General features: G+C 41.4%; 1 protein-coding gene across 2 annotated transcripts in view; it reads right to left on the reverse strand.

Moving 5' to 3' along the window:
- Positions 1–15757, reverse strand: part of LPGAT1 (lysophosphatidylglycerol acyltransferase 1) — a 55102-nt gene that overhangs the window by 37069 nt on the left and 2276 nt on the right. The gene's annotated exons all lie outside the window — the stretch shown is intronic.

A 15757-nucleotide genomic window follows, 5' to 3' on the forward strand; every position in this document is an offset into this window, starting at 1 on the left:
TACTGCTGCAGTTTACTGACACCTGCTTTGTGGAGAAGTTGACTTCAGTGGTCACAATATTGATGTTGTAAGTCAATCCCTCCTCTTATTGCAATTAGCAATCAGAGGTGGTAAAAACAAGAGACTATTAGAATAAAGATGCCCCATCACTCTTGTGACTCTCATCAACCCAAGAACCACTTGGGTTCCATTTGGAAACAGATCTTAGTGATGACTGCTATTGAAGACTGACTTCATTTTCCTGGAATGCGTGCTTTCAGGACCTCAGGGGTACAATTTTGTTGAGTTCTATAATTCACTGGCACAAGAGATAATGTCTGTGGCTGAAGAGAGGGCTCCTTTTACCCGTGCATGACTGAGAATCAATAGCAGTGAAACCTAAGCTCGCCTTCCATGAAGAGAACATCTTCCACTGGCTTCAGTGCAGGCAATATCATTTCAAGAGCTTCTTCTGCTCAAAATTATGCTATGCAACCAGTTTATATGACATAAAAACTTTTGAATTTAAATTTCATCAGGACAGAAAAGCAATGCTGACTGCAGATACTGCAGGCATAGTTCCAGTACAACTTATGCCTTACGAGGATGCGTCTTTCATGGATCACACCCTTGATATTTTCTGCAGGACTTCAACAGCTACCAGAGACACCCAGGCCTCACTATCTGCCCTTCTGACCACGCTGACTCAAACCCTCTTCATTTACTGTGGTTATGGCTTCCAAGCAGTGGTACAAGACAGGCAGTGCTCACATTCTCACCACCCACACTTCCCTGTGCAACGTGAACACTGCTGTTATGCCTGCTTTCGTGACCAGGCTGGTAATAAACTGCAGTAGACAAGAAGCAATTCCACTGTCTGCTTTGCTGCTTCTATTATTAGAATAGCAACTCCAAAACTGAAGAATGGGATGGAGCGCTGAAATCCTTTTGAAGTACCTCGAGCTCATGAGTCAGACCATTTGCAGAGAGAGCAAGCTGTACAGCGCGTTCCTCCCCAGTGACAGATAAAATACATTAAGCATTAACTACCCAGAGGAACATCAATGCATTTGTGAACTAATATAATATCCCGAAGCTCTAATACCTAACATATTGCAGATGTTGTAATGGACAGAAACATGGGTTGCTTGAAGCCTAGGAGAGACAAAACAACAGGGCACCGTTTCAAGTTTTTTGTTGCCTTCGAAGAATATTTCTTCAATTTTGAACACAAGAAATGAAATACCAGAATAAGGATTGGGGGTTGGACTCGATGATCTCTGGAGGTCCCTTCCAACCCATACGATTCTGTGAGTCTGTGTGAAAGTTTATTAGGACCCATCAAAAATCAGACAGACTTAAATACTGAAAAAAAAAAAAGGCAAGGAATTTCAAATTACACCAAACATGATCTAGGTAGAAGCACACTGTATCCAAGGCCATGGAAGAATCAGAACCAATGGTAAGTATACCTCAGACAGACTGCTATCGCTTCACTATATATTTAAAGCCGACAGTACCCATTTTGGTCACTCCAAGTTACATTGTGGAAAGATATTTCATCAATCCATGTTTAAAAACATGAATTTTGAAGATTATTGAAGACACAGTTTATCAGACTGCCTTTCAGATTACTGTGAAGCAAAAAGAGATACACAGATGAGATAAGATGACTGGCTAAAAGCTTCTAAACATTTGAGGAATGGTCAAAAAACCACACCACCATGATGACAGAAGCAAGTACACATTCTTATGTAGAACAAGCACTAAAGAGACTCCGAACAGGAAGAATCTCAGGTAAGTTCTTAAACAGAGCAAAGGCATACATAATTTTCAGCTCACCATGACTGCGCAGTATTACATGGCAATAAAGCCCTGGGGTCCTGGACAGCATTCTGAAGAGCACTGCCAGCAGGTGGAGGAAGCAGCATCATTCCCTTCCCCTCAGCTGTAGGGGGACTGCTCCTGGAGTAAGGAGAGAGTCCAGCAAAGGGCCACTAAAGTTGCCGAAGGACGGGAATATGTTTTGTAGAAGAAGCTGAGGGAACTGGGACTGTTCAGCCTAGAGGGGAGAAGGCTCAAGGAGTGCTGTCTTATGCACATATAGAAACCTGATGGGGGTGCAGAGAGCAGAGTAATGAAGACTTGGACAGCCTCCTTCCTGTGGTATCCAGTAACTAGCAGAAAAGCAACAGGCACAAACCAGAATACAGGAAATCCCACATCAACACAAGAAAAAAAGAACAACTTTTTCACTGAGAGGATGGTGAAACAACAACAGTTTGCCCAGTGAGGCTGTGAAGTCTCCATCTTTGAAGCTGCTCAAAATCTGAGTAGACATAGAACTGGCAGCCTGCTCCAGCTTGCCATGCTTTAAGCAGGGTGTTTGGCTGCTGAATCCTCAGAGGTCATTCCAACATAAACAACTCTGTGAGCTACAGCCTCATATCAGGAGGGAAAAAAGCCACAGAAATTTAACAGAATTCTTTCATATCAGTTACCTTTACAGTCACAACACATGTTTGAAATAAAAGTGAGCAGGGTTTTCCTCATATTGCTGCAGAACTGCAGTGAAGATGTCAACACGTGGAAAATAATTCAGTCCTTAATTATGTAAGATGCAGAATATGATTAACCTGGGATTGTAAGAGCCAAAAAAAAGTGGGTCCAGACATTGTATTCACTGTTACAAAGTCTTGAGATATTTAGCCAAAGATATAGAGAACTTCAGATCTTCATCTGTATTTTTGTCCATAGTAGCAAATATAGCAAAGTAAACTCTACTGTGGCTGTTTTGCCTGCACATCGAATACCAAGCATGTGGGTAGTTGCATCCAATTTAAGCAACTTTTGGTTATTCCAACACCAAAACATTCAAATTACTACTTAACATTCAGCTATCGGCCACCTACTTAAACACAAAACTTAAAGACTGAAGTAGTAACAAGTAAACAAGAAGGCATGCACATTTCCTTCTGCATTGTAAAATGGGAGGGCCTCAATTATTTTCTGTACCCTCTTTTTCCAAGATTTGCAAGTTGCTCTAATATTTGAGAAGCAAAACAAAGCCACCACAAGATCATATAAGCATCTGTACTGGTCATTAACAAAAAATGTAAGCTGAGGAGGCAGGACTGCTCAATCAGAGTTAGAAAAAGCAGCAACAACAGCTGGACCCAAACCAACCCTCATGGATCTGTGGTCTGTTAGGCTGGAAGGGATGCCAGGCAGCTCCCTTCAGCAGAGAACACAGAGCATAACCTGCACGAGCCACCCAAGTTGTCTTCTAAATGGATGAGTTGCTTTAAAAAACAAACCAAACCAAACAAACAAACAAACAAACGACCCTTGTTAGAAATGTTGTTGTCTTTAGACCACAGCAAGCATGGTGTTTTCTACTTCAGTGCTTCAGAATGTGCCAAAAACATGCGGCTTCCCACTCACCCCTGCAGATCCACTATTTGGGCAGGGATGGGGTGACAGCTGTTTGATTCGCTAGTGGGTTTCGAATTTGTTTGGTGAAAACAAATCTTAAGAAAATAAGGAATGTATTTTCTAAGAGAGCTCTCTGAAAGCAGCCTCAGTCACAACTCGGCTGCCGCATCTAACAATAACCTGAGCTGTCTTTCAGCAGAGTCATCTGCCTACACGGCAGAATCCACCCGGGGGCATTATCACAAACTACAATACTATTACTACTGTTTCCTTTTGAGTCACTGGCAATGGTATGCATTACTAATTTGACGCTGCCGCTTGTCTTCCCAGATGTGAAATTCCCCGTGAGGCCAGAAGAGAGTCGTTCATAAGTCAATTCATTTCCATCAACTGATAAGGACCCTCGAAAAGTACAGCTTCTGAACAGCACACCCTAGAAAAGCTAATCCATAGAGGACTAGAGTGCACCTTCACAGTCGGGTTTGATGGCTGACAATGACCAGAGAACACACCAAGGTTCACAGCCCTAACTAAGGGGATACTTCTCAGATTGTGTAACCAACACCAAGCATCAGTATACCCAAATCAACGGTGTGAAAAATGCCTTTAGGGTAATGGTCTATGCAAAGCAAATGACTTGTGAAACATCACTCCTGTTTCCTCCAGAGAGAAAAATACCCCTTTCAAAGCAGGGGGAGTGGCTGAAACCTTCTTTGCAGCCTCAGCTGTTAAATTTGAGGACCTTGATAAAAAGAGAAATAGCAGAAATGCAAGAAGCAAACCAGCTGGTCTAGTGCCAGCTGGCTGAAGCACATAACCAACATACCCTCCTACAGGACCACAACACTTCCTTCACTTCCACTCAGCTGTGTGGCTGCTTACACAGACCTGTGTGCTGCAGACTATGAGGAATCAGAAATGCCTCTCTGTGTTACAGAAATAGTCCACAACATGCAGCCCAGAAAAATGGACAAAGATTCCACTTTGGTAGAAAAAGGCACCCACAAGACTAAAGCAGCCTTCAAAAAAGTGACTGAGGAAAAAAGGAATTCTGTTTCAGGACTTAAAAAAAGAGCAATATCAGAACCCAGTGGCTGTACATAAACAAGAAACACATAAGAAGATGAACGTCACCAGCAGGTTTAATCAAGTATTCTTTGTTTCTCGTGGTCCTGGAGATTCTAACCAGCAGTGGGAAGATATGAGGTGGAAGACATTTACATTTTTAACTGCAAGTTCTAAATTAATGGATATTTTTAGGACCATCAATTTTTCAGAGCACTATGAGAGCCTCTTTCAGGTAAGAGGCACACCGCATGGAGAAAACTGTTACTGGACTGTACAAGGACGGAGAGCACTTTCTCCTCAGAAATCAATAAAGCACGGTATTCCAGGGTGCGTATATTGAAGCTGTGGTGCCCCATCCCTGCAGGCACTCAAGGCCAGGTTGGATGGGCCCTGGGCAGCTGGGGGGCAACCCTGCCCATGGCAGGGGTTAGGACTGCATGGGCTTTGAGGTCCCTTCCAACCCAAACCGTTCTGTGATTTTAAGTTACTAGAAAATGCTGTTGATGCTGTCCTGTTATACAACAGACCTTTTCCAGCAAAACTTACAACACAGCACAAAAAAATCTCACCGAATGCACTCAACAAAAACATTACGTTTTAGACAATCTCTGTTATGTGGCCCACATGGGAGGGGCAAAAGGCCATCCTGTGCCTTTATTTACTGTCTCCCTGCAGTGACCTTGGAACTGAGGAGCTTGTCTGCACTTGGAGGACACTGACCATTTAAAACTCCTAAATTCAGTCAACTCCAGCCAGAAAAAGAACAGCTACTGAATGCCCGAACAATCATGGGAACAGATATATGCACTCACACAACGTAGTTTGAGATTGCAGAAGTAGCATCATCAAAAACTCAATATCCACCAAACTGGATACTAATCAAGCACGGCAGCATTACTCTTGTTCTCCACATACCTTTGTGCCATCCCCCAGCTGTTCAAATGGGCTAAGCTCACCACATTACAAAGCAGAACCATCATTGGACATTTTCAAGTTGCAGCCTGGTGGGCCAAACTTAACAATGAAAGGCATGCAAAGAACCAAGAAATCAGTGGTTACAGATGGAAGGAAGTGCAAGCACAAACCTTCTAATGGAAGCCTTAAATGCTTTCATTATTTGGCTTCCAAGGGTTTTATTCAACATCTCACACATGCCACAACAGCCTTCAAAACATCCAAGTCAGAACACCAACAAGCACTACAAACATTTCCCCTTGGGCTTCTAAAACATTATTTTCATTTTTTTCAAATAATAGAGCTTACAAAGGCTGGGGGAAAAACAATGTTTTGTTACCACAAATGTAATCCAAGTAAATTAATCATAAAACAATATGAAGATAATGATGCAGATTAACACAACAGCATATTCCTATATTCAGTTTTACATCTATGCAAGTCCCACTATTATAACACGAGGCCACAGTAAGTTTGAAAAGCACACTGAAAAGTGTACGACAACTACTGGAGTTGGAAATGAATCAAGTACTTCTGCTGGCATGACACAGCAAACAAACCAAGCCAAGTATCTTATTTAAATTTACCCCAGCTTATCCTACAGAAGCTCAGGGACACTTGAGAAGAAAGCGTGTAACCATATTTCAGGTACACAGAAGTCTGTTTATTATCATAAAATCAGAGCTGACACCTTTCAGGGCACGCACAGGCTGTCCCAAAAGATGTGATCAGGAGGAAAAGCATTCTCACACTACTCTAGCTGATGTACCTCAAAGCAGCAGAAGAAAGTTTCCTGTTCCTAACTTGAAAAAAACAAATACATTTAGTTGTCTGGCATGTGCTACTATTACAAAACAAATAACCCTCTTACGCCTGCTCACTACTGCAAAAAAATACCTTGCAGGTGAGCCCTACCAAGAGTTTCTGCAGTACTCTTTTAATGGACTCTGATTTATTCAAACGCTGACTGACTGGCTCTGGTGCCTACTCCTCACCCTCAGCAGAGCACTCAATGTGCCTCTCTATGCATTACCCAGATCCCAGCTGTGAAGCTGCTGCGGTGCTGGTCATCGAGGCTTCTCTTCCTCTTTTCCCCATGTAAAGAAATAACAAGTCCACATCTCTCAGATCAACAAGTTTTTCTAAGAGCTAAAAAATGACAACAGGAAAATGCTGGGGGCAGAAAAAGAGAAAGAACAGGCTACCACACACATCAATTAAAAATAGGGCTTTGCTGGAGAGCAGTTTCTCTGGAGGGCACCAGTAAAGGGACTGAGCAAGACTGTGAAAGAGACTGTGGAAACACACATCTATATTTCAAATACAGAAAATGTGCCATAAAAGCAAATAAACACGTCAAAATTCTATTTTACAATTAAATGATTCATGTGAATACTCCTAAGGCTGTTGATACCAACAAGCACTGTAAGTACATTATCTGCAATGTGTTGAAAGCTACAAGCATCTCTGATTACTCAGGAAGCACTTGTGGGAATTCTTACAAATCATTCCTTCCCCACACAAAAAGAGAAGTGGGCAAAAATAAGTGTTTGGGCCATAAAAATACAAAAATCTAACACACGCACAGAGAAAGTTTGGTCAATACATTCAGTCATCACATTAGCTGATCATCTAAATATACCAAAGAGAACAGAACTATCTGGATAAAGACTTCACTGATGTAACGTTCCGTCTGTAGATTATTAGGTTAGAAGACTGCAGTATTAGGTTTGATGATATAAATAGAAGAATCTCAAATACCAAAAATATTCCTCCATTAGTTTTCATGTAATCCAATGCACGGAAGAGGCTTAATAGACATCAGTATTAACCATACCTTCATCTGAAAACATTTTAACAAACTAAACTTCACAGGTTCCTTCATGGAGTATCAGCAGATACACGGTCTGTGGTTATTTTGTTTCCAAGTGAAGCTGTTGCTAGGACGAACAAAAGCTAAATTTTATGCCAGAGGCAAGCACAGGAAATAAAAATGGGTACATTATCCAAATGAAAAGAATGCATTTGCAAAGGAAACTGGCAGCCACCAGAGCTGGAATATTGCCAGGCCATCTAGATATATATATATAGTTTAAGCATTCAAAATAGACCAGACAGGAACACATTTCAAGAAGCCACCTCAGTATTGCAATGCTTATATGCACGCTACTCAATGGCACAGAACCTTGCTGGACAGATCATCACCCTGCTTACTGCCTGCATCGCTGCTCTCTTCTAGGTCTCTGCAAATACACCTCAAGCCTCATGTTTCCAAGCACCTCTGGGTCAGATTCATCACCGACTTCCCTTTGCTTCTGCGTTGCCTACAGCCACCTGAGCATCATGGCTCAGCCCCTAGTGTTCCATTAATGTCCTTCAGGCTCTCTTTCAGGGTACAACGCCAACTCCTTTTTTTATTGTGGAAAGATGAGTGGAAAGTCTTAAATCCCAATACTTTATGCTCTTTTTTGCTATCATATCCTTTTTCCTGATATAAGACTGGACAATTGTCTCCATATACATTTCAGACTTAAAAGGCTATGATAACCAAGGTGAACTAAACATCTCCCAAAGGAAAGGACACCGCTTTATACAATGTCCGCCGCTGCCAGACTAACCAATTAGTCTGAAAGCTGCAAAGGTAACAAAGCCAGGTTTTCCAAAGATTTGCTGTCTGACCTTCTTCTTTTCAACATGCTGGACAGGATAGTGTCAGCAGCACAACCAACCCAGAACCTCCTGTGTGCTAGTTGCTGGTGCAGCAGATGTCCAATGAGACATATGATGGCCAAATTCTGCCCGCTCTGTCTTCAGCTGAGGCACAAACTAAGGCCTCTCTCTTCTCAGCTCAGCTGCAAGTTTCCCCCAAACTCCCCGAACATCATTCTCTCTGAAATCTGAACCATCTGGTCAGCTGCAGACAAATTTGTGAGTAGGCAAATCAGAAGCGTAGGAGGGCTGAGAAAGAGGAGCCTCATCCATCCCACATGGCAGCTATCCTAAAAACTCTGCCAAGCTTATCTATGTGTATGGTAAATTATACAGGTATCCAAATTACTTTAAAAAGGTGTTCATTGGCCCACTCCAAACACCACACAAACACAACCGATGTTTAGACCAACCAAAAGCACATTTCTCAGTGTTGTCATTTTCCCCCCACTCTTGTAAGCGAGCACAGACACTACAGACTTTCACTGTGCACACTTGGGATCTTGGGCTATTAGAAAACAAATGAAACTAAATTAAAAAAAGAAAGAACAAAAAAAAACAACTCCAAGACAAGATCCTCCCTTTCACCATCAAAAACCCACATCTCTCAACTCATATCACTGTCCTCCCACTGATTCAACTTTCTACTGCCCACATCCTCTTAACCAGCAGCAGCACTGCCCCTTGCTTGCAGGAAACCCTGGTTTTAGTTCTACTTAAGCGAGAAGCAATAATAAAGCCACTAATCTTTCCCCCTTATTTAAATTACAAGATTGAAGTGCCACCCTAAACTAGTGTCATGGGTTAACTATTAAACAAAAGGTTTTGAGATTATGTTGCATGACTTGAGAACTAATACCACTGACATTACTTAACCTGCACAGCAAAGTATTTGTGAAAAAACAATGAAAATATTTAAGGAAAAAATATATATATAAATAAAAACAAAAAAATTAGGCTCTGCTGCCTTACTAAATCTTAAAAGATTTTGATTTGTTACTTTCTAATGTTATCAAAAATTCACTTCTTTACACAGAGGTGAAGAGACTGCACTTTGCTCTGCTCTGCCCAGGAAACAGAATCACTAAGTTGTCCAGGTCAATTCCGACTCAAGTTTAGCTGTGAATGGAATTGCTCTGATTTGATTTCAGCTTCCATTAATGAAACGTTTGACCCTCTTGGAGTCCCTTTCTTAATTCTCAAATAGCTTTAAAATATCTGAGACGAGAACAGCAAAGAGTGAAGCTGATATTTTCATTATACTCCTTGTTCTCTGCATACTTTAATTACACAGTATGCACTGAGCCAAAAGTTTCTCTAAGCTCTCCATCATTATACCAGTCTCTTCCTTATGCTGATGCTTTCTTGAAACATTCATTACTTTGGACTGTTCAACACCAAACAACTTCTGCAATTTGTTGGCCATTCACATAGCTTAACGACATCCAAAGTTCTTTACAAACCTCTCTGCAGCTCACAAACTCAAACAGCCAAGTGTACAAAACTCACGAGGAACCCCACTGCTAACCTTTCATTAAAATGAACACTGGCTTTTTTATTCCCTAAGCAAGCAGTCTTCAGTTCACGATAGCTCCTCACTCTCACTCTGTGCTTCATTTTCTTCTCTAAAGAAACTCCACAGAAGGCACTTGGACAGTCTAAATAACGATAACCACTTAGCAAGACAGAAGAAGAAAGTAAAGAAGTCTACCTCAACACCATTTTATTCACATATTGCAGCCCAGTGTCTAAATACTACAGCAAAAAAGGCAGCAGGTAGTGATAAAGATCATCACACAATGCTTAAAATATTTGGCAATAATACTGAAGTGGTGATGCGAGCATGAAACTGAAAGCTGGGACAAGGTTTTTCTGGGGCACTCCCTGCTTGAAAATCTTGTAAGGGGAAAAGAATCAAAATACAGCCCTGTACACAAAATCCCTCACCAGTGTCACAGAGCACTTTTAGGAATGCAAACATATTGGCCTTACTTATTTCAGTAACTGCATACACAAATGGCTGGACTATTATCTCAAGTGTGGCAACTGCAACAGCAGTGCAATTACATGCCTACGCAATCCTGAGTTTGACGTGTCATCTTAAGCATTAGTTTATGTTCACTGTAATAAACACAAGCAGATTACATATCTTGGAGCTGTATTTTGGCTCAGTTCACACTGGAAAGTTACACCACCAAACTCATACACCACAAAGGATTTACTAACTGCCTAGTCTCACTAAGGTTGCACAGCTCTTCCATTTTGAGGTTCTGTTTTCAGCTGCTTAAGACCTTTGCAAGCTAACCCGTGTCAAGACTTCCCTGCCCCTTGCACACACCCAGCAGGGAAAGAGAAAGCAATAGATTTCATCAGCTTGAGTGGAATTCTAAAAAAAGTAATTTACCAGAACAAGATGTTAGAGAAAAGTATCCTGTATTCACATGAGACAGTCAGTGCTGTCTCTAGTCTTCTTGAAAAGTTCTGAGATTCTCGAGCTTTAAAACAGTCAAATTAAATATATATGAGAATAAGCAGTTGCATCTCTGACATCAAGGCATCATTTCTTATATGTTCTAGTATGGACACAATCCCACTATTTAAGTGGGGAAAAAATTTCCTCCTTCAAACACAAAGAATTGGTACATAAAGGGTTTAACTCCCTAAGATTCTATTCTACCTCCAGATCAGAGCCGGAATAACTGTTCCCACAGTTACTTCACGTGGATCCTAACAGCCCACCTACCATCAAGAAAAAGAACAAGAAAATGCACTGAGACATCTCTCATGTATTTAGTCATACCCTTCCAGGCACTTAACCAGCAATGCTAGGGGGAGTAAGATGACTCGCATGCACAGATACATTAAAAACAATGTAATGCCTAGAAGAAGCAAAAGGGAGGAAGACATCCTAAAAATAGAAAACCTGGCCATGAGCAGGAATGCAATGCCAGTGGAGAAGCATTCCACAAGCATTCCTGGAGCTGAGAGTAAATAGTTTTCCCTTCACACCTTTCTGTACAAGCACTCCTTGGTAATGTCATGCTTACTAACCTTAGGCAGACATGACAGACTCGTTACACTTGCAACATCTTGTTTTACCCACATCAGGTAAAACATGGAGCAGACACTAACCCACACTGAAAAAGAAGCAACTGGCAACAAACAACAGAAATATCGCAGGCAAAAAAAAATAACAGTGTGTGCTTTTCTTCTAAGTGCTGCGCCCAAAGGCAGGAGCTTTCTAAAAATAAAACTTAGCATTTCTATAGCTAATCTTTCGGAATGACCCTTTATAGTTAAGCAATACAACAGGAAACAGAGAGAGTAGTTTTGCTGCTTTTGACACTTTGCTGACGCTACATGTAAGGAAGAATTACGGTGAAACCTGTACCAAAAATGAGAGACGGGAATTCCCTGGTGATTTTACATTCGATTAAAATAGGTTCAGGGTCACTGTAAGAACCCTTTACAAACACAGAGCCCACTTGCACAAAGCAGACAGCGAGTTCACTGTACTCCCCACCACATCTTACGCAATGCCACAAAGAGCCTTTGCTCTGAGGCTGTGGCAGAAGCAGTTCCAATGTCCCTAACTCATTCAACTCTGACCTCTTCTTATCAAGGCAGCTCACAAGCTGCATACAAACTTCCTCTTACAAAACAAATTCAAACATCCCAGCTCGATCTCAGCCTAATGTACGCAAAAGTTACATACGTCTCTATCAGAGAAAGCTGTGATCAAGTCAGGAATCACCAAGAAACTCAATACAGAGGAATATAGCCTCCACCTGGTATGTTACTATCCAAACCTATGAAGTCATATCAGGTACATTTGCACATTCAAAGAACAATCCTCTTTATTAATTCTACGCACCACTAGACTTCAGAAATACGTGCACTTCTCCCATTTGCTTTCCTAGTCCATGCAGCAGTGACCATTCTCAAATCCCAAATATTGCCAATTAAAAATCAAACTGCAGCAACAAAGCAGGGTAGGAAACAATAGCAGGGAAACACACATAGATATATCTCCTGACATAACACCCCTGCCTTATTTGGTGCAAAAAATGTACTTTATCTCATCTGCTGTTTCCCAACTTGTGTCGCACTTCCCGTTGGAGAGGGGCTGGTCAGCCACGAGAGGCAGTGCAGACAGCACACGTCGCCTGTGCCAGGGAGGTGTGATCACAACTCTATCTGGGCCCGTCGCTGTTCTAGAAGACCAAAATATTCCCATTCTTTAAAGATTAAAGGAGTTGAGTCTGGTGACAGATGAAAGAGAAACTAAGAACGTTATGAATCAGAGAAAAAAAAAATGGATGACTGCTGAAAAAATGATATACTGGTCACTACTTAATCTTACATAAATGTCAGCCAATAAATTTTAAATCACTTGAGTGGAAAAGAGGAAAGACAACTAGAAACCCAAATCTCAGTTTTACTCTTCCTGTAAGAGCATCAAGGAATGAGGAAACAAAAACTCTCCACCCTTGACAAAACTGCAGTATTCTCACAGGGACTATTTAAATGTCCCTACTGACTGGTACAGAACAGCACAGGCAGTTCCATATGATTAGTTCAGATCTTTACCCACAGTACCAGCAAGCACCCTCACACCACTAAGATGCTTTCAGCACAGCAGCAGAGGTATATTACTCTTCCTTTTGCCAACCTGCCCAACTTGATTGAGAGACTGGCAAGAGGCTGATACAGAAGGTGGCTCTGAGTTCTCACAATTCATAAAAGAATCCCCTCCTAAGAAGCACACAACCCTGTTGACCACAGGGGACACTTCTCCCAAAAGGCAGAGGAGGGCTGACAGCAGCTGCAGCTGAAGGACACTCACCATCATCATCTCCAGGAGGTGTTCAAAGCCACGTTGGATGGGCTAACCTAATCTAGTGGAGGTGTCCCCGTCCACAGCATGGGGAATGGAACTAGGTCTTTAACATCCCTACAACCTTAGAACAAAGCACAAGAACAGTATTCCAGTTATCTGGACTGATGACTACGCAGAGACTTATAATTGCAATATTAAAATGGGAGGATCTCAAGCTAATGGTAGCTGCTGCAGTTAGCAGGAAAAGAGAACAAAACTGTGTCTAAGCATTTTTAAGCCAAGCAAAGTTCTCTTCTAACAGCCCTAACTATTTTTAGAGATATGATTAGATGCAGGGTTATTAAACTTTAGTCAGTAATAGTCACTGACCTGAAGAAGTTCAAATATAGAAGATGGCAGCTTTAAAAGTAGTTTTGTAGGTGAGCAGGAAGTCATTGGAAATTCACCTCCACAGATACGCTCCATCTCCCTCCCATCTCATCTATGGCACAATTTAGCAGCTTTTGTTCTACTTGTGTGTTAAATGACAAATTACAGGACAGAAAAAAACGTACTTGCCTCAAAGGATCAAGCGCTCTCGAGTTTGCTTTTTTTAGACTGCATCTTCCAACAAATGCAGGAAAATACTGAGAAGTGTAATTCAAAGGTGCCTTTCAAACCACACTAATACACACATTCTGAGTGTCCTAACTGAGCGGCTCCTACAACGAGGGTTGTACATTGATACAAAAAGCCTTAGAAAATGTTTGTAAGAGTTGTAAGAACATCCTTCTGCAAACTGATAAAACAACACCGCTAGATGTCTGAACATTCTGCATGGAAAGACACTCATTTTTCTTTTCAGAAGACATATGACACGAGGGAGAGGGATCAGAGAGGGATTTTTACAACCTCTATTCCCATTCCTTCCTCTGTTTTCCGTGCCCGGTTCTACAGTCTCTCTTTACGTAACATCAGGTTCATATGCAACCAGGAATATCTGCATTAATCAAAAAGAACAGGTCAGAGCTATATAGACCCAGATCACGCAGTTTCTTTAACAAACCCTCTGTGTTCCTAACTCACAGGGTTATGCGGAGGTGGGAGAAGGGCAGACCCAGTTCATGAGTTTTCCTCAGCTGTTCCAGCTTTACTCAATAAAGTAGAACCAACAAGTTATGCAACAACGGCAAAGCCCAGAAGGATAAAACTAACACTCACCACATTGTCTTCATTTGGTGTTGAGCCCTCTCCCACACATTACACACAATCTTACAGAGGCTATATAAAAAAAAAAAAGCAAACCAACCTGCCCTAAATCTAGTTTGCAGGCTGAGTTTAAGTCCCTCGTTATAACGTCATTTCTTACCCAACAGATGACTGAAGACTGGAAATGGAAAAAATGAACAGAAAATAAAAATAGAAACACACCTTCAAAATAAATGAAGCAGATCGTTATCATCAATTAAGAGATGGGCAAACTTACTTAGCTGGTCAACCCAAATCAAGAGGAAATATAATAATAATTCAAGTCACTAACCACTCTGCTACCCCCCAGAAATGAAAAATCCTTCATCCTCTTACTGAAACCATGTATACCTACTAGCATATATTTACTTTCACAAAGGTGGAACATAGTGAAGGCCTATCTTCAGTTTAATTTTGGAATTGAAAATAGAAAATTCTGGAGCAGGTTATCTTTCAGATGCACCACCGTAAGGCTTGGAGACCAGCTCTAATAAAGCAGTGTTTTAGTTCTGAATTAACTACAAGAATGCCATACTCTACAAGAAGAGAACACCACAGCCATAGCCCTTTAGAAATCCATCAGTCTGGAAACATAAATTTACTTTTTCTTAGAGTGAGGCAAAGAAGGGATTGTCTCCAGGTCCGTTCTGCTCATGGTGCTGAGCACTGATATGGCTAAAGAAAGGAAGGACAAGAAAACAAGCTACTCTTGTTATTTTGTAGCATCCAATAAAACAAACAAACCAACAACCACCACCCTCATGTCTTCATACCAAGTAAGAAAACATGTCCAAACTGAGACTTCAAAATAGTGTTTGCTTAAAATTCTCTCCAGATCAAAAGTCACACCTTACAGGGAAAAGTGAAAAGCCACCTTACCCATAGGCCATCCCAGAAACACTTCTGTGCAGCTGTTTGTGAACGACACGTCGCACAAACGTACTGAGACATTTCAAGACGGTAAAACAACAAAGGATTTTTGCAAATTGTCAAGCTACATCAGCAACACCATTCAACAGCTGCTTCAGGAGGACTCGAGGATATGCAGACCATGCTAAGACCGCTTTCCAAGCAGTAGGCAAAAGAAACCACACAGTTCTGCAGTCAGCAGTAGAGCTATCCCAAAGAAACTGCCTTCAGGACAGACAACCACATCGCCGTGGGATGACTGCTTGAATTTTAACTAGCACACTCAACGTATGCAGCGTATGTATGCTGTATGACTTTAATGTTACCGTTATGCCCATAAACTTTCCAATTTCCAATTAATAATGCACACGACACCTTGAAAGTCAGTCTGTCCTTCCGGAAAGACTTTTTGCTTAAAGGCATAAGCAGACTTTTAAAAACACACCTGCCACTGCAAATACTATGTGGACTTCTTTTAATGAGCAAATATAAACATATAAAAAGGTTTTCAAAACAGCGCATCTGGAAAAGCTTGAGCTGTACGAGGCAAGGCAGTTTTGAAGCAGTGCAACATTGCGACAGTTCTAGCCCAGCAGACCAGAGCCTAGCTTGCTGCTGCCATCATCTCCTTAAGAA

The sequence above is a fragment of the Excalfactoria chinensis genome, chromosome 3 (assembly GCF_039878825.1).
Source record: "Excalfactoria chinensis isolate bCotChi1 chromosome 3, bCotChi1.hap2, whole genome shotgun sequence".
Taxonomy (NCBI): domain Eukaryota; kingdom Metazoa; phylum Chordata; class Aves; order Galliformes; family Phasianidae; genus Excalfactoria; species Excalfactoria chinensis.